Genomic DNA, 20,260 nt, shown 5'->3' on the forward strand with positions numbered 1-20,260 from the left:
GAGCAATATTTCCTCCTTATTACAAATTATACAAAGCTCAGGGTTTTTTCACTGAAGTTAGAAACTGTTGAACTCTGATTGCCTTAAAGTAGAAATATAGTTCATTAGAGAATGAGTAGTTAACATGTAATTGTCCTTCAAAGGTCAATTAGATTAGCAAAAGCCTTTTTTAAATTTTAGTTGAACCTATTGTTGTGTGTGTGAGTGTTGTATGTGTTTTAAAAAGGCTTTTGCTAATCTATGCTGTCTGAGGAATTCTGGGAGCTGAAGTCCACAAGTCTTAAAGTTGTCAAGGTTGCAGACCCCTGGGTTAGACAAACAGTTAACCATTTTATGACAGCAGAAGGCTATTAAGATGGATCCAAGCTTCCCTACATCCTGTGATTCATGTTTGTTCTTCAAAATCAAAGACAAAATGAAATGATCCTTTTACCTATGGATATACTTAATATTTGTGGTTGGTTATTAAATTATCTGTCTTTCTTTGGACAATCTGCTCCTTATAGGCACTATAAATGTAATTTGGCCAAGATTTGTCAGCATTTTCCTCTTGGAAAGGAAGTGCAGTCAGGTATCCTGAATCAGTGATGTTTTCAGGGTGTTGAAATTATTGAGAAGTAAGCAGCATGGAAGTTTAGAGGTGAAGACGCTCACTTCACATTTGGAAGCCTGAGTATTCAATCCTAGGCAGCGGCAGTTGCTTCTCTATCAGGGCGCAAAGAATAAGTATCTGCTGCAAACTCTGCACAGGTGTCAGGAAGGGCATCCAGCCAGTAAATGTTCAGCTCCATTCAGTCACCCTGCCTCCACCCCAATATAAAGGGTTTACAGGATCAGAAAAAGAATACATATATTTTTATATCAAGAAGTGGAGAGAGTATCAGACTACAAGCCTCATATTTCTGCATGTGTGTTGACATTGCATACATATTTCATGGGAGAGCCTTGTATCATGACACTGTCATGGTTCCGACAGACAGACACAAATAAAGCAGAACCTAGAGGCTTGAAAATTCCTTACAGAACATGTTTATAAATTACAAAATATAGGCACATCAAAAGTGAAACCAAGTCTGAATACACAAGTAACAAATGTCCCACCCTTAAAACTATGCAAGCAACTACATTCCCCAATATACTTATTTGGTGGGTTTTTTATGCAACACCGAGTCCCTGGTTGCAGGAGCCACAGATGACCTTGGTTCCCAAGGGACAGAAGATTATTTTGACTAATGAAGCACCTGGGCAACCCCCCTCCTCCGTTCTGTGTGGCAACCTAGAATAAGAAGAAAAAAATGGCTACAGCCATGCTCATTGTAGAGTTGACAGTCACTTGATCCAGTATCTTCCTGGCTTTGACTCTTTCCCCCTACACAATGAGACTATTATACTTAATCACTTAGCACGCTTCTTTCACTTTCAATACTTTGTACTAGACATAAATTCCATCATTTAACTTATGTGTAGCCAGGTGCAATTGAATTTTCCAATTACCCAACATACCTGTAGAGAGGTCCCAAGAGAATAGATATTGTTCCTTAATCTAGTTTAATCCTGGCTAATACAATTTTTCTCAGTACACTGTCTTATTTTCAGTCCAGCATACAGATGATTTGATTTCATTTGATCACTTAAGCCTTTTCTGTTTGAAATCATGCTCTGAGGATTTAAGGGCTTATAATATGTTAGAAGGTGTTTGTATCTGCAATTCAGAACAAACACATACATTTTGAAGATAGCCATGATTAAATTGATGTAAAGTGGATAAGTAGAATTTTTATTTCTCATGTTTTTTCTATTCATTTCATCTGAACCTTCTGTTGTTGTAAAGTATATATATATATAAAGAAACTAAGTGAACACTGGGATGAACCTACCCGCCATCAATGTGAAAATGCCTTAACATCACGGATAACACTGCCTTATATCCACGGTGTATCCGAGGCCACAGTGCGCATACTAGCCCCTCACAAGGTCGGTGTTGCCCACAGACCTGAGCAGACTTTACGAGCTTGTGTCATGCACCCTAAAGATCCACTCCCCAATGAAGAAAAATCCTTGGTTTAAGGAAGCTTGGTTTTCAAACCATTCCTCTATCAACTGACACATAGACGTTCCCCCTCCATACCAGGCACTAAGGAATTGGGAAGAGGAATGACATGGAGGCAAACAGCGCAAGCATTTACAGAGCACCTCATTGTATTAAAATCAAGATTGCACAAACACACAACCACCCTGCATTGTAGAACACAGGGAAGAAGAGATTGCACTTATGAATTGCATAACTGTCATGTGTGCATGGAAGGTTTCTATATATTTAAAATTACATGAGTGATGGCTTCAAATCTATCAAAAAATATACCTTTTTAAGATAGCAATATCACAATTGAACTCTATAACACAACAGTAGTGACCAATTTTGACAGACAAATCAGAACATAATTTTGTATTTTTGACAGTGTCTTCAATTTTACCTTATATCCATTATGATGCTATTCTAAATGATACCCTTAATCAGAGCTTACAATCTTCTTAGGTGTAAATAGGATATTGTAAAATTTAGAACCTCTGGTATAAGAACATGGGCAATGACTAGAGCTATGGCTATAACACATGGAACTGTCAGCAATCCACTTTTGACAACAGACACCCAGAGACAACTACATCCCCCAAAAATGGATGCGTGACAACTCAAAGGAATACGGCCGGCCTCAACAAACAGATTGGTGATGCGCTCCATGAGCGGAGTGCAGACAACAACAGTATAAACATGATCTCCCCACCCCAGCATTTCCATCCTGATGATGTTGGCAGTTAGCCAACGAAAGCTTGATCTTTTAGCAATAAAAACTGTTTTAGTTTTTCTTATTCCACCCCAGTGTTCGCTTAGTTTGTTAATTTTAATATGCCTGGGATTCGCATTTTTAATCTTATCAAGGAATATATATATATATATATATATATATATATTCAAATGAGATCTCATTTGACTAGTATCTTTGTTCACCTCTATCCCTCAAAACCTAGCCATCTCTGTTCTTAAAAATCTATTACAAAGAGAACAACCATGACAACCTGGCTCCCCCAATACAGATGACTACATCCAATTACTAGGTTTTTGCCTTCAAACTTATTTTACTTTTAATAACACCATATACGAACAAGTTAAAGGCACACCCATGGGATCACCCATATCAAGCATTATTGCTGAGGCTGTTTTGCAAAACCTTGAATAGATAGTCATGTCTGATTACCAACCCAGGTTTTGGGTTAGGTATGTAGATGACACCTTTCCAGTCATTAAACGATGTGACACCACCAAATTCTTACAAAAGCTTAACTCAGTACATCCGAGCATCCAATTTACAGCAGAGGAGGAAAGCAACAATTCCTTACCTTTTTTAACCATCTGAAATTTATACCATTGGCAATCAGTTTCGTGGTCAAAAAATGGTACTGTCTTCGTGTATCTCTAACTCTCTTGGGTATATGCTTTAAGACCACAATTTCTTTATTTTTATATTGTATTGGTTTATCTCTAACTTTCCGTAGTACTTCATTTCTTGTTGTCTTCTTTGTAAACCGTACATGTACTTCTCTTGGCAACTTATTTCTTCTTGCATAGCTTGAATTGAAGTGAAATATGTCATCCAACTCAAGCTGAATTTCTCCTCGATCTGCCTTCAAAGTCTCCTCCAGGATGTCAATAATCACCTCTGCTATGTTTTCTTCTCTATCCTCAGGGATGTTTTGAAATCTTAAATAATGTTCTGCTTTTTCCATCTCTAATATCTTGATTGCATTCTCTAATTTTTCATTTTCTTCTAGTAACATTTCTATCTTTTTATCATTCTCATCTGTTTTTTCTTCAGTTTTGTGTATCTTCTGTTGGTTTTTTTATTATCATTTGATTCTGAATTTCAAATTTTCCCTTTATATCCAAAATTTCTTCATTTATTTCTTCAGTTTACTTTGTGTACTTCTGTGATTTCCCTGCATTTCTAGGTGGTTTCTCTCCAAAGTCTCTTGATTCTTTAACATAAGATCTTGAAGAAATTTTAATGAGGTCTGTGTTTCACTTTGAGCAGTGCTTATCTTTTCACATTGCAACATTGCTTCAATAGATCCCTGTGTTGTAGGACTGGATTGTCCTACTGAAGGTGCAGAAGAAGTTTTCTTCATGAGTAATATTACTAAATATTCGATGAAGTCATTTTACAGCTTACAATCTAAAGCCAAAATAATGTCTGTTTAAATTTAGCCAAATTTAATAAAAGTAGTTTTGAATCTCAATCTCACAGGGCAGTCTTATCATTTGCAAGGTGTCTTTTGTCAAGGTTAACTTCAGTCAACAACAGTATATCAGAAATTTCATTCTTCTTTCGCCACTAGATGTCCTCCTTGGTTTATTTATCAATGTCTGATATTTTTAACTAAGAGTCTTGCCCCCTTTATAATTACTTGCCGCTTTTAAACCTTCTGGGGGTCTTTACTTTCCAAGCCCTTTCCCATCAGGGTGTCAACATTTATAATCCTCAAGGAGAAGGAAAGAGAAAATCTTGCTCACCAAGGTTCAGTACACAGTTGAAATTCTGCTGATTTATAGTGCTTTTTCTTCCTGTTGGAGACGACTATGGCTGGTAGATCTTAACAGCCTTTTCCCTCATTTTTCCAGAGGGTCCTACAGTTCGCTCCAATCAGGTGCCCCCTGATCTGAGCTCCTGAAGTATTCCTCCTCCTTCATTGCCCCTCCAACTTTCCGACCCTTTAAGGGTCACTAGACGAAGAAAAACCAAGCTGGAAAGCCGAGCACTGGCTTTTCCCAGTTGTCCTGACGGCTGCCAAACAGGAAGTCCTCCTTACCTTTTTTAGATGTAATGGTCCACCGACATCCAGATGGCAATCTTTCAACCACAGTTTACCACAAAACTACTCACACTGATCGCATCTTACACTATCTAAGCAACTATCCAACTTCCCACAAAACTAGCTGCATAAGAACACTGTTCAAGAGAGTCAAAGCACACTGCAGCACAGGGATAGCTAAATCCAAGGAGAAAGCATAATTTTACCACGTATGCAGACAAATGGCTATTCACCTAAATTTGTCCAACAATGTTGGAAGGATAATGCATCACATTCAAACCGTGATTCACAGAACACCACAACCTGGGCAACCATCCCATATATCAACAGAGTCTCTGAAGCAACTACTAGAATCCTGGCACCATATAATATCAACGTTGTGCACAGACCCAACCAAACTTTACATTCTAAAGTAATGCACTTCAAAGAACCATTATCCAAGGACAATTCATCATCTATTGTCTACAAAATCAAATGCAACAAATGCTGTTGCAATTATATCAGAGAAACATCAAAAAGACTAAAAACCAGGATACATGAACATATTCTAGCAGTTAAAAGACAAGAACAATGGTCCCAAGTCTGGGCCCATATAGCTGAACATGGCCATATCTTTAATTTCAAAGGAGCAATAGATAGTCATCTCTCAAGACCCCACTAAAGGTGGCTGTCTATTGAAAGAGGCTTGGCTGTCTGATAATAACTCAATTAATAGACATATCAAATTATTACCACCATACCAAACTCTGAGAAGGCATTTACAACAACACAAAACATCCAAACACTTAAATACAATCAACAAAGACACAAACACACTACTCCACCCACCTGTCAAATACCATATCAACACAACTGATGAGATTATTGCAACACAATCTATTCCAATTGAACTAAACAACAGACAGAATTCTAACGATAACTTGCATAACCAACACACCATCTGACACTTCTACACATAAAGACAACACCACTTCTGACCACAACACCCAAGACACAAATCTTGCAACTTCACTAAACAACCACACACAACAAAAGAAATACACACAACACCCAAACAGCAACAGTGCTGAAACCACGATCAAAACTGAAATCTGTCCCACCCTGCACAATAAAACAAAAAATAACAAGAACAAGAACAAACATCCCACAAAATCACTCACAACTGACAACCATACCACTTACTTTCATTCAAACACACCAAACAACCATGCAAAACAAGACAGACGCACACAACAACCACACACTAAAAGAGTTTTAAGATCCAACAAACCAAATCACACAACAGAGCTGATTTTACAGCAACCAGGTAAAGAAATACAAAGGAGACCGAATCACTTACACACTCCACAAGGACATCTGCTCCTTTCCACAGCAGAATCAAGCCTGCAACGACCACACGTGAGGGAACGAGATGAACTCCTTGCCTCTACTTCGAATGAAGAGCCTGTCAGCCAGTGCATGACTGCACGCGGCGCAAAGAGATTTATGTGCCTAACAGCTGATATGTGCCAAGCAGCTGCTAGGCGCAACTTTTAAAAATCAACCAGAGACTGGCTTTTCCAACAAAGCCGGAACCACTGTGATTATACACGAGTGAGCTTGTCACGAGTAGGCCACACCCACATTCCACAATTTGACCATTATTATTACCATATAAGTGTATGTACTGACTCCCTTATCATTCAGCCCTTGCTCTGATGATGTCAACAGCTTGTTGACAAAAGCTCAGCAATAAAGAATTATTTCTTATATCCCAGAGCTCATCGTTTTTATTTTTACTGTTTTCAAATGTCTACACCTGAGATTCCAGTTGTATATATATCAGTATGGTACTGAATGGTGATTATGACCAGTAATTGGTAATGATCAATTAGCAAGAACTTAAATGTTTCTTATTGCACATTCTTGGAACAGCTTGGCAAAGTAGTGAAGTGTGTGAATGAGTCAGATATACACAGACATATGCACCGTTATTTCTTCAAGTTGTTTTAGCAGTCTGGAAGAAAAAGATCAGTGATTTGTTTTGTTTTGTTTTTCCCTAGCAAAAATCCTCTTTCATGTATCATCTGCCCTTTAACAAAGAAAAATCTAGAATGCCAAAATCTAGAATGCTATCATAATTGTTTCCGAGTAGAAAAACAAAGTGTCAGCATAATTCTGAAATTCTATACCAAATTCTATGTTTGGTAGGAAAATTAAGAGACACGAGTAAGGCATACAGAGGACCATACAGACAATGGTCCAAAGGAAAAGGATCTAGATATCTTGATGGGCTATTAAATACAAGCCGACTATGTGATTTAGCTTCAAGGGGAAAATAAAAATATGAACTTAGACTGCAGCAACAGAAGCATAAATTAAAGCTCAAGAGAAGGCATTGCTTTTCTTTATTCCAGATAGGACATTGCACCTAGGATACTGCATCTAATACAAGCAGGGCTTTTTTTGTCATAGAACGCTCAGAACCGAGTTCTGGCACCTTTTTTGGATTCCTGACCTGGACAGGAGTCAAGGGGAGGGGTTGCACTACCTTATTTCTAAGGTGTTCTTTAATTCTTAATTCTATGATATTGTGCCATATTTCCACCATATTCTTTTCATCCTCTTTATAAGAAATTTGCAAGTTCTCTAAAAATGAACCAAAGCCTCTCATCCCTGGATCTGACATATTTCTATACATTATCCTCCAGTTGCAAACCAATTGCATCAGTACAGATTGTATAAGCTACTTACTGTACAATCCCCTATAAATGGATTCAGAAGAAAGCCATATTAACTTCAGTGGCATTTATCTACAGTTAAGTCTGCAGATGATTTTCGTCTTACCCTTTAACTTGCAGAGGATGAGCGGTTTTTAGAGAGAGAAACTATTTTTTTTTTGTTTCCCCTGGATCCTTGTTCATGGATTTCTGGAGAATTATAGAACTGATTATGAATCTAATATTTATCAGTTTGTTTTTTGAAAACTCCCTGAAGCCTAAACTAAGAATAGTTACTTTACAAATGGCAATTTCCTGGAACAAGTAATAGGGCCTTGTCACCTTCATGTCTGGTTTATGAGTTTTCAGAGATGTGGGCTATTATTAAAACCCAAATAATAAAGAATCCGGTGAGACTGAACCCACATTTCTTTTTGGATTGATATTTACTCTGCTTTTTTAGGTAAGACGCATTTTTAAAACACATTTATGCTCCGATGCAGAAGTAAATGTTTTTTGTTTAATCCATAGAAATTCTTTGTTTAAAGGCTAGTTTGGAGTTCAGTAAATTTTCATCCCTATTCTATTTGCTCCTTTCTCTGGCCTTTTTTTTTTATGAATGCCACATTTATCCAGTTGGTAAACACTGACACACGCAGTAACATCCTGGTTGGAAGATGGGACGGGAGGGGAATTTAATCCTGTTTTCTTCCCTGCCAGCCTCTAAAGATTGAACTGTAAATGAAACTACGTGCCTTCAGTTTTCAAGTTCAGAAGCAGACTCACATTTAAACTTTCCGTATTTCAATGAGTGTGTATTTTACATTTTGAAGACTTATTACAAATCTAACTTCTGTATCTATAATATGCAGAGTTCCACTTGTATTTTTACCTCCAATTTTGTTAGATGCGACATTGAAACTGATTTTATAATAGACTGGAAAATTTCATTAAAATATCTAAATAACTCCAGCAGAGAGTTGCTTTCATTTCTATCTAGGTTATTTCCTTTTAATTGAACTGAGGTTGTTATTTTTTCCCCCAGGAATGAATTATGAAATAAATGAAATGAAGATTCTAACCATTAAGTGAGAAACATTCATCAGTGCTATTAGCCTGGCTAATTGGTTTCAGTTTAAATAGAAAACTAGTTCCATTCATATTCAATCGTTTGTGCTCTTTCATCTGTTGTTACTGAATGTCCTGCTACATCAAGTTGTTTAAGTTGATAAGGTAATCATATATAACAATGCTCAATAGGTCTGTATGCTTGTTTGCATTTTTTCTGGCTGCTGATCTTTTTTTCTGGAAATGAAAGACAAGACAAGAACAGTGTGTACTGTTTGAAGAGAATATCCCATCATGCACTTAGAAGAGAGTCTTCATCTGTTCTATTTTCTCTTCTTAGAGAAGCTTAGATAAATATTTCTTCTATTTTAAGGAATAAAACACTGATCCTATGACATCAGCAGCCATTCCTTCAGTCCTTATACTCGTCTCAGGATAATTTAGCTTCTTAACAATGAAATGAAATGAAATGAAAATTCAAATAAGCGTGCAGAGGAAAACCTTTCAAGAAGTGGAATATTATTGTCCAAATAGGTTGTATTAACATTGCAGTGCTTTGTTAATCTTCAGATTTGCATTCAAGCTACATGATGCAGTCCTCAAGGGATACTTAACCAATGAACTATGCTTTTATTGTTCAGTTTATTTACTGAATATTGTGTCAGAATTTATTTTTAACCAGGGAAGCATTTTCAGAGTTCTGGATATCCTCAATATTTCTTTTTTCTTCTTCTGAATAAATAACCCATTTATTGATTGAAGTCCAATGAGTTCACAATTTTTATAACTCTCCAAATTTCCCAGCTTTGTTGCCACTTTTCATGAGTTGATTCACAGTGCTGAGTAATAAATCATTCTTGCCTTCTCTTTTTTCAACTTAAACTCCTTTTAAGGATCAGTCTTAAAATATCAAGTTTCAAAGATTTATGTTCCTCTATACTTCCTTCAAGTAACCATTTAATAATTGTCTTTCTAGTTTATTACAAAAATTTAGCATATCAAGGTAATGTTGAACTGGAGACTTACCGAGATGACTCCATTGTTGAGGTAATCATTTTTAACCTTTCTCTCCTACAGTCTGTATCTTTCACTTTTATAATACTTATTAATATGGATTTTTATTTTTATCATTATTAGTTGTCTTGTGCACTGCCTAGAGTTGCTTTTGGTGAGGTGGTTATATACATTTGCTTAATAAATAAAAAAGTAAATTAAAAACAGTTCCAGATAGTACTCACCCAATCCCCAAAGTCCTCTGCAAGAATAAAGTCTTCATTACTATCCAGGTCAGGCCTGAAATGCTAATATTCTAAAAAAGCAAAAAAAGTACTTTTGTGCTGCATGTGTTGATCTTTATCATTGAAGCATGTAAGTTTATTTTTTCTTTTCCCCAGATTTATTGGATCTCAATGGATTATAAAATTATAAAATATAAAATTATAAAATATAAAATTATAAAATATAAAAAAAGGTTGAAGTAAGCAGGAGTATTACAAGTAATGGATTTCACCCATAAAGAATTTTAAAACTGGCATTAAATTGGCATATAAATAGTACATTTAAAATTTTCATAGGATTCCAAATTCATGTAGTTTAGATCATACTGCTATTTTCATGACAAACTTGCTGAGAATGTGTAGGTAAAAATTTTTACATACAAACAAATAAATAAAGCCAGATATTATGGTTGTCATTATCCTTTATTGCTGTAAATTTGGTACTTTGCTATTCAGAGCTCTAGCCAAGAAACATAAATGGTTTTTTCCCATAGAGCCAGAAACTTTTTTTTAGAAAGATAAATTGTATGGCTTTGATTTTCAACAAAGCATTTGCAGTTCACAGAAAAATGTCTTTTCTAATCCTAACCCTTTACTAATTTATATTATATAAAGTTATTGCTGAACTTTAACAATTTTGCATCCAAAGGACTTGACCAGTGACATTTGCAGAGTCTGTTTATGTGTATGTATGTGCATCAAATCAGTCAGTCTGACAAAAGCAGCAAACATTCAATCCTTTTCTATAAGTGTTGTGCCATCACACTCATATTCCCAAAGGAAGAACTTATGACACAATGTGGCTTTTTTCATTTTAATGAAAACAACAGAACTGTGCACATACTTATGGATCTGGCTATTATAGAACTTTGCAGGAACATCAGCATGTTTTCCCGCCGAGAAACTAAGATATGTACCAACTTAAGTGTTTCATCTTTTTTTAAAAAAAATAGAAACAGAGCATTAACCATAGAGCTAAAGGCCAGTATCAGAAATTGGGGGAGAATAGAAATTGTCAAGAATAGAAATATGTTTGATCCAATACTTCCTGCTTTTCTCTGACTTTAGCGCATACCCATTGATGGCTATGCAGTAGACAAAAAGTTAAATTTGTGTGTGTGGGAGGGGAACCAGATAATCTTAAAAAACAGCCTTAGTTTATTCTTTAAAAGTCAACAAAATGAGCCTGAGGGAAAAGAAGACAGAGAAATATCTGATTGACATTTGGATGAAGATCTTTCTGGGAATCCCAAGATTGCTGGGAAGTTAAAAAAAATCAATTCCAGAAGGCCATTGAAAATCATGTCTGAAACATTACCAAGGTGTCCATGTTCAATTGTGTTATGTTTGAGAGCCAATGCAGCAGCAGCCAAAAGGATGCCACCATTTTATTTTATTTTTGCCATGTATATGTATACATTTGAACTAGACTGTGATTTTTTTTCTGTGTCAAATATCACATTTCTCTCTGTGTGTGTATGTGAGTATATACATAGTATTTTTTTGAAAGCTGAATGCAATGAAATTTTATTTTAACGTATGCTGATTAGTGTATATTTAAAGTGATAATAAAGTTTTTTTATTCTATTCTATTATTCTACTCAATTGAAGGGTGTCTTTACTTTTTAACAGTTAAAAATTAGTAAGGAGCAAAAAAGTGATCATTATCTCATGATAAATGGATACTTTCCAATAAGCCAACTTTTCCCCAAAACCTAAAAGCCATCCTTCAACTTCCACTTTAGGTAACATGACAACTGGTCTACCAAGGGAAATTCATAAATAACATACCTCACAGAAAATTCTAACAATAGATTATGGTTTAATTAAAATTAGCACTAGGAGTAGAGGACAATTTCACTTCCCACCCTATTCAAAACAGTTATTCTGAGGCAGAGTGAGGTAGGCCCTGAGAATGCAGGAATTCAAGGAGATGAAGAATCAGCATAAAATGCTTCCTTTCCTATTGTCCTAACCAATGAAGAACCTTTATTCATGGAGTGTTACTTGTAAACAACTAATTGCAATTAAGGCAATGTTTCTGGATTTGTCCACTGACTGGACTGCTGCTTCCCAGCTCTTCCCCAAATCCTAGGAACAGCAACTAAGTATCTCACAAGAACAACTTATCTATGAAAATCAAAAAGCATATCAAGTCCTGTCCCATTTTTAATTCATAAATATCACATCCAATATACAGAACAATATATTTTGGTTGTGCTACTCTTCTTCCCTTCCAAGTTATTTCATTTTATTCATACCTATTTATGATTATGATTATGATTATGATTATGATTATGATTATGATTATGATTATGATTATGATTATGATTATGATTATGATTATGATTATGATTATGATTATGATTATGATTATGATTATGATTATGATTATGATTATTTGGGGGGGACACAGGGATGGGTGAATCATGCCTACTGTGTTTCCCCAAAAGTAAGGCCTACCCCCAAAATAAGCCCTAGCTTGGTTTGGGGGCATGAGGCTAATATAAGCTCTACTCCAAAAATAAGCCTTAGTCTGGGGGCAAGGCACACAGTTAAAAATCAAGCTAGGGTGAGGGTGGGAGTGTGGAGCTGCCCCATGTGCCCTGCACCCACTTATCTTTCAGCCAGGCCTCTTCGTCTGCGGCATCTTCTGCATTTCTCAGTCACAGGTCTTTCCGGAAGGCCTTTACAGAAGGCCTGTGCAGCCAATCCATAGCTGGATACTTGGCTGCAGAGACCTTCCGGAAAGGCCTGACCGCAAAATGCAGGCCAGAATGCAGCTGCAGAATGCAGCTGCTCCTTCGGCCTCAGAAGGACCAGCTGGGCAGGGCTGTCAGTGCCAGAGGTGAGTAAGACATCCCCCCAAAATAAGACCTGGTGCCTCTTTTGGAGGCAAAAAAAAAAGACCCGGTCTTATTTTTGGAGAGTAGATAAACACTTGGATTCAATAAGCTGTTTATTTGTGTTTATTATAGACAGCTTTTATTTATAATTAGCTCCATCTTTAAATAATGCCCAGTTACTTTTGACTTTATCAGTTTCTTATTGGTTTCTATTTTCTCCTACAAAAATGAGCTCTGATTTTTATTTATTTCCTCCAATAGAAATATTTTCCCCTCCATTTAATTCTGGCTTAAGTAAGTAAGAAAGGAAGCAAGATAGATACACACACAATCTTTTCCCCCTAGGAGGTGAAAAAAAGGGCTAATTAGCCTAATTCCTACATTCTGCTGAGGCAGATGGATCCTTGTGAACTCCTGTTTGCGTTGCCAGGAGGAGAGGAAATCGTCTTTGAAGCAGAGCTTGGCATATTAGATCAAATCTTCTTCTGACTTTCAGAGCATCTGCAGCATCTTTGAATCATATGTTTTAAAATGAAGACTTGTCTGTTTATCAGTCAACACCAATCAGTAGCAATTGCCTTTCTTCAACATATTGCCTTCTCTTTGATCTTTTCCTAATAGGGTAGGAATGGTGGTGCTGGTGATCTCAATTTGCATGTTTCTAAATATGCTAAGTTAAACAACAATGACAACTAACAATGAGCTGGCAGGTCATACAATTCAGGTCAATAAAAGTTATTTTTAATCATTGAATATCCTTTCTTTAATTCATATTCTGCACTATGGGATATGTGGAATTGAGGGAATGGGATCTGTGTTACAGCATAATGGTTTAGAGCTGGACTCAATCAAACAAAATTAGAATTTCTAACTGTGAATTCCCCTCTTTTCTCAAAGAAGGGGAGGAGAGAGTTAGTTGAAGTCTAAAAAGCTTCAAAAAGGCAACATTTTACTCTTAAAGCCAGTCATAGCATAGAGAAAAAGAGAGAGGTCTGCTGTGTTAGGGTTCAGAATCAATCTTTCTTTCTTTCTTTCTTTCTTTCTTTCTTTCTTTCTTTCTTTCTTTCTTTCTTTCTTCCTTCCTTCCTTCCTTCCTTCCTTCCTTCCTGATCCACTTATATGCATATATATATATATTCTATCTTCTGACATGTATATATTTATCTCTCCATTTTTCTCTGCTTGAAAGTTATTCTGGATTGATGAATGACATGCCAGAAAGCATCAAACTGGAAATATTGCTCAGATGGAGTTGTTATAAAACTGGACCTTATCAGGATATATTCTGGTGGAGCTTTACTCAAAGTAAGTGAATTACCTTACATTTCTCTGTCTCTGTGTTTCTTCTTTTGCCAATGATTTATCAGCACTACTGTCCTTTCTATCTTTCAGATAGTGAGAAAAATTCTTCCTTCAAACATGGGTGGGTCTATTGTGATCCAAAACTTTATCCAGTTCCATAACTCCCTAGTAGGTGTTTGACCCTTCCACCCTCCCATCTGAATCCATAAAATGTGATCTTATAAACATTGTTAGGCTAAGATACCTATCAGGTGTTTTGCATTTGATTAATATTTTGCAATCTGTTCTGGGTTAGTGTAAGTGGAGAAACCATGAAGGTGGCATCAACATTGATATTTTTTCCAACATTATTGGGAAACCAAATGGTAGGAGGAACCTACCATGCTGTTTCATGTAGATCAAAGAATGAACAACCTAGGGCACAGCCCTCAATTTCATGCAGTTCCCAGTCTAATGCTTAATTAATTTAATCTAAATCAAAACAATGCAGACATTATTGTGAGTCATTTCCAGTTTAGTATCACCCACCACACTCCCAATCATTCCCTTATTCTAAATTGGAGCATACACACTCACTCCTTGATTCAGCTACCAAAATATAGTTTGATGTTTATTCTTTAAACATTGGCAAACATTAAAAAAAGTGTCAAAACAGGCCAAAGCCCAAGCAACAAGAGAGAAAGACATGAACAGCAGGCTACAATTTAGATTTTTTTCTATAACTCTCTGTATGAAAATGCACATAATTTTCCAGAGCCATTGGAAACAATATTGTGGATAATTAGATGAACAGTCCCAAAGGGGGTGTCTTTTTATTTCTCTGGCCTTTTCTTTTATGTACAAAATTCTAACTGAAGAGATAATGGAAAAGAGGACAACTGGTGATCCCTGCTCTATCCAGAACTTCAGGGACTGGAATGCTGGAGCCAACCAGACTTTGGGGAAAACTATATTCTCACTTTCCTGACAGTCTGCTATGAGCAGAGGAAAACAGAAGGGGAAAAAAGGAGTAGTGGTGGAGGGGGCCTCAAAAAAAACGTAAGAAATATAAACGGTTACAATTCTTAATTCATTACTTGACTGTACCTTGGTTCATTACTTGTTTCAGCTTTATCCACTGTAGGCAGATGATATGTTTCCCACAGAATAGAAGAGGGTAGTAGTGAGAAAATGCCTCTCCTAAAGTTAGTGAATAATTGCATTAAGTCAACTTCTAACCTGAAGTACCTCCAGACTTTCTGAACTTCAGTTCCCAGCATTCCAAGCTGGTTGTGAAATCTGTGTATTGAACTCTGATACACCTGGAGGTTAACAACTTCAGGAACGTTGTTCTGGTTCACTTTTAACAACTTGCCCATTCTGCACTGCAACTTCATTAAGTTGTTAAAAAATATGTATGGTCTACAGTAATATTTTAACTAGAAGAGAGCTTGAGTTCTTTGCAAAAAGATAAATAATGCCCCTGTAATAGCCATTCAAATATACTGTTTTGTGGGGGATGCATTTGTCCTGAAGGCAGATGGCAATGTCTTCTAGAACAGCTGTGGGCCATCACTTTTCTGCACAGAATTCCAGACGCTGTTGACAAGTTGTATGTAAATCATGCTGACAATTTTTTCAGCCTCTTCTCTGCTGAGATTGAGGTGCTCAATTTGTAAAACTGGTCATATATAGGAGATAGTATAATCCAGAAACACACTTTTTTGTGGTCAATGAATATATGACAATACAAAGGGAGCTATGATTTGACGTTGATCTCTTTGAAGAAAAGTATTTGTTTTAATGACACACAAGATTATGTTTCCCCAGACTAGACAAAATGTAAAAATATTGGTATGACTACTACTACTACTACTACTACTATTACTATGACTTCATCTTTCTCTTGGAAACACTGACAGATATTTTCCTGACCTTGTATGTTAAAATTACTTTTATCTCAAGGATGTGATATATAACACAAAGATTATGCATTTATTACTTAATAAATGTCAAATATTTCACTTTGCAAAACTTCTTTAAAGCATTTGCATAGTGAAAGTTGGATTTACAACCTGTATCAGCCACAAACCTTTCTCCTTCTAGTTTTGACAAGGCAGGACATTTAGATAATGTTGAAAAGTGGAGATTCCAGAAGTGATCCTTTCTTTAATTAACTTGTCTCCTGAAGTCAAAAAGAAAAGGCATTTAACAGAAGATTATATAGCATCATATGTTTAACCTTAGATAATATCAAGCTTCAAGGACAAAGATTTTAAGGGATTGCTGTAGAACTGAAGACCAACAGAGGAATAGCTACAACATTAATGTTTACATCTCTAAAGAACTTTGAATGCAGAGGCCATTGTCATTAAATGGCCTAGGAATATTCTGACTAAAATATATAGAGGTGTTCTAGGGAAATAGATTGTCATATCACTACTGTAATTCCATTTATGGTGCAAGACTTTTTTTTAAAGGTTGTCTACTAATAGTGCTTGGCAAATTAGTACCTAGAACTTTGTTACCTTAGAGACCTCTATTCATAAGTCCAATTCTGCAGAGAGGAATCACATGTTGAAAAAATACCTGGAACCTTTTTCATTTCCTGTGGTGAACAATTATGTGCCCTGTAAATCAAGGCTCCCTAGCTCCCAGGCTGCAGCCTGGTACCAGTCCGTGGCCCATTCAGAACCAGGCCAGGCAAGCTTCTGTGGAACCATCCCCTCTTCTCCCACCACCACCACCGCTGGTCTGCAAAGCTGGAAAGGTAGGGGACTACTGCTGTAAATAATATAACAAACTATTGAAATCAACATCATCATTATCATATAAAACCTGGGACAGAGCTTGACACAGATCCCAAAACCAATAATAGGAAGAGACAGGAGATAAATCCCAACTTTTACTTTTTTGGTAAAGTGGAATTTGTAAGAACCGCACATATGTTTGTGTATATAAAGAGAGGGAGGAGAGAAGCTGGGTCTGGATTTCACTTGGTTTTAGTGAAATAGTATTATTTCAAAACCATTTGTAGAAATATTTTCCCATACAGTATGTGCTGACACTAGACATGTACAACGTCTTATCCATTGTCTTGTTTTCCAATTAAGACAGAGAAACCTGCAGACATTAAATGACCATCAAAGTGAATATATGAAAGGAAATGTGCAGGGAGTTCTCACTTAATGGCATCCTTGTTTAGGGTTAGGGTTTTCAGAGGAATAAACTCACATTGGATAATCATGCTTTCATGGCATTTTGGAAAGCCAGCAGAGAAAAGGTCATCTGGACAATAGCTGATAATTTACTTCCTTGATCTTGAGATATGACATTCTTTTTAGTGAAGGGACATATAAAGAATCCATACCTGATCTACTATTGATTGAGTAGATACTACAAGAAATAGATGTTTGCAGAAAGCCAGTGCCTGGCCCTTGAAGGGGTTTAAGGTGATGATCAACATCTTGAATTGAACCCAAAACAAATTGAACAGGTCTCAGAGTAGTTGTGTTATATGCAGTGGTGGGATTCGGGCAGTTTGTACCACTTTGGCAGAACCGGTAGCTAATTTTTTGTTGCTCAGGCCCAGAGTGGACTTCTGGAAGCAGCATCCACACAGAGAACTGGTTGTTCACATATTTCAATCCCACCACTGGTTATATGGGCAAATTATGATGTATCAGTCTATTTAAGCCATCAGAATATTGATCAGCTGCAAATTCTGAGAGCTTCCCATTCCAGAAGAGTTCATAACTAGTGTAAAAGAGCATTGTGAATGTTTTCCTGACTATAACTGGTATCTGCTCATCACATTCATCATTAATTAGCTGATTTTTGTTTAACACTCCCCCCCAAAAAAACCACTATTTCTCTTTGCACACTGATTTTTTTCCTTTAAAATTCCCATTTAACATATACAGAAAATCATTTTGATCTGCTTATGCTGTCAGATAATTATATCTAAAATATTAACCAGATTGAGCATTCAGAAATTGCTGTCCTCAACTTTTCTAGTTACACACAAAGAGCTAATTGTAAAATTTGAGGCAAAATTAAAGACCTTTGTTGTAGGACTTTATTAATCTATTTATAAATTGTTGCAAATTTTGGAAACAGAAAAAATAATTATATCCTGGAGATGAACACCCCTGGGTGGCTCCTTCAAGTGTTGTATTATTATATTTTGCCCTGGAAATAAATCCAGTCTGCAGCTATAATGAAGCTATACATTAATTATGTTCAGTTGAGCTCCAGGTGTCATCAGCAAGAAATCAGAATATGTGTTACCACATAGAACTATCAACAGTCGTGGGATTCAGCCAGTTCACACCACTTCGGCAGAACCGTTAGCTAATTTTTTGTTGCCCAGGCCCAGAATGGAAGCGGCATCCACACAGAGATCTGGTTCTTCACATATTTGAATCCCACCACTGACTACCACCAATTGTTATGTTTTCATTGACAGCCAGCCAGCCAATCGAATAGTAAGTATCTCAATTTATGACAATACTAAAAGCAAATGGTTCTTTAGGACTGGACTTTTGAACCATCAATTCAGCAATAATTGAGTAAAACTCTAAAACCATGTGCTCTCTGTGTGAATGGCAAACTGATAGATCCTTAAATGAAGGACAGATGATGAAGACATTTCAAACAAAGCAGGCTTCCAAATTCAGTTAAAATGATTTATGCAGAAAGTAGCATCCTGCTAACAGCTGGGAAGAACTTTCCAAGTTCATTTCTCTCCATTATTTTGTTCTTATCAGGATAACAGAAACTTAATCAAGATTGATAGATGTAAATGAGCAAATATGTAAGATTAAGAAAGCAAAAAAAACCACCCCATAATACAACCAATAATATGATACATTATTATAATCTGGAATGCCAGGATTTTTTCAGTATTTTTTTATTTTTTGTCGGTAAAATGGATGGAGAGCAACAGACTTCAACAGAACCCTAACAATATTGAGTGGCTTTTGGTTGTGGGACCAACCGGTTCCAGGATTTTGCCATCTTTGGTGATGGATGGAATAGCACTACCCCACTTAAACTCAGTACATCATGTTTTAATTCTTCCCAGTTGCTTGAGTTCAAATATGTATATACACTGAGCTTCAGAAATGAGCAAGGTTTTAATATCAATTATAAACAAAGGTAGGTTACAAATTATGATACCATAGGTTCTTATTTCATTATCATCACGTTACATTGTACTTACTTCTCAGACATCAAAAGGTTTTGGATATCTCTCTCCAGATGAAGCCCATTACACTATGTAATATACTTGAAAAGTAGCAATATTGATTCAGCATTATTTAATCAAGCATACAAAGAGCAATTGCAAAGATATGTAAAGGATTCAGTTCATAGAAGGAAGGATTGGGGAGTCTTAGAAGAAGAAATCCAGTGTAGCAAAGATTCCTTATTTTCCTTTATATATATATTTAAATTAGTTGGGTAAAATCTATGACATTTGTCCTCCCATATCTGTATCATATGCATGGATTTAATATTTAAAGGACTGTTTTCTTCCAGATGATCCTTCTTTCAGGTTTGTGGTCAAGTACTGGGGCATTAGAGTAGTTGCCTCTTAGTGGCAGCTCATTTTTGGTGAATTTTTGTGAAGTATATAATGCCTCCTAAATTATTTTAGCCTCTTTTCTTTCTGACCCACAGATGGCAGCACAAGGCTGTCCTTGTCTTAACTCAGAAGCAAGTGGTGATGAATGGGAGCAGATTGGATTGTACTTAAATGGGAGGTACTGGAGAATATCAGGGCTGAAGATAAAATAGAATCTGAGGTTCTCTTCTCCTGGTCCATGCTTGAATGACCCTATGATAGGGTTTGAATTTAACTCAAAGAAGGCTTTATGTTTAATCTTATTTTTTTCTTTAAACAGACTGTCATGTTATAGTTTCAGATCTGATTTGTTACGAATATAAGTAAACTAGTCAAGGAGGAGAAGCAGAAGGAGATATACCTTACATAATTAGCACTTGGCTAGGTTCAGTCATGTGGTTTAGTCAGGAAGGACCTTTCAGCATATCAAGGCAGCAGTGTGGGATGAACCCATACCTAATTGGTTCCCATGGCAGTGAAATCACATCTAAAGGGCATCTAAGTCAAGTGCTTTTGTGTGTAATGATTCAACACTGTCACTGTTTAATGGTCTGTGAGGAATACAGCAACAGCTGTTCACATTAGAAAAACAATTTA

The 20,260-nt window shown here is 36.4% G+C and overlaps 2 long non-coding RNA genes across 2 annotated transcripts in view; both read right to left on the bottom strand.

Moving 5' to 3' along the window:
• The window catches only part of LOC308664806, a 132,232-nt gene that overhangs the window by 84,491 nt on the left and 27,481 nt on the right, over positions 1–20,260 (bottom strand). The window lies entirely within an intron of this gene.
• LOC308666469 lies at positions 1,109–14,493 on the bottom strand. The gene is made up of 4 exons (XR_014026137.1): positions 13,138–14,493; positions 9,872–9,942; positions 8,648–8,870; positions 1,109–1,276 (listed from the first exon to the last, which is right to left on the bottom strand). It is a non-coding gene; the product is annotated as an uncharacterized lncRNA (long non-coding RNA).

Source organism: Vipera berus (assembly GCF_964194415.1).
Source record: "Vipera berus genome assembly, chromosome: 3".
Lineage (NCBI taxonomy): Eukaryota > Metazoa > Chordata > Lepidosauria > Squamata > Viperidae > Vipera > Vipera berus.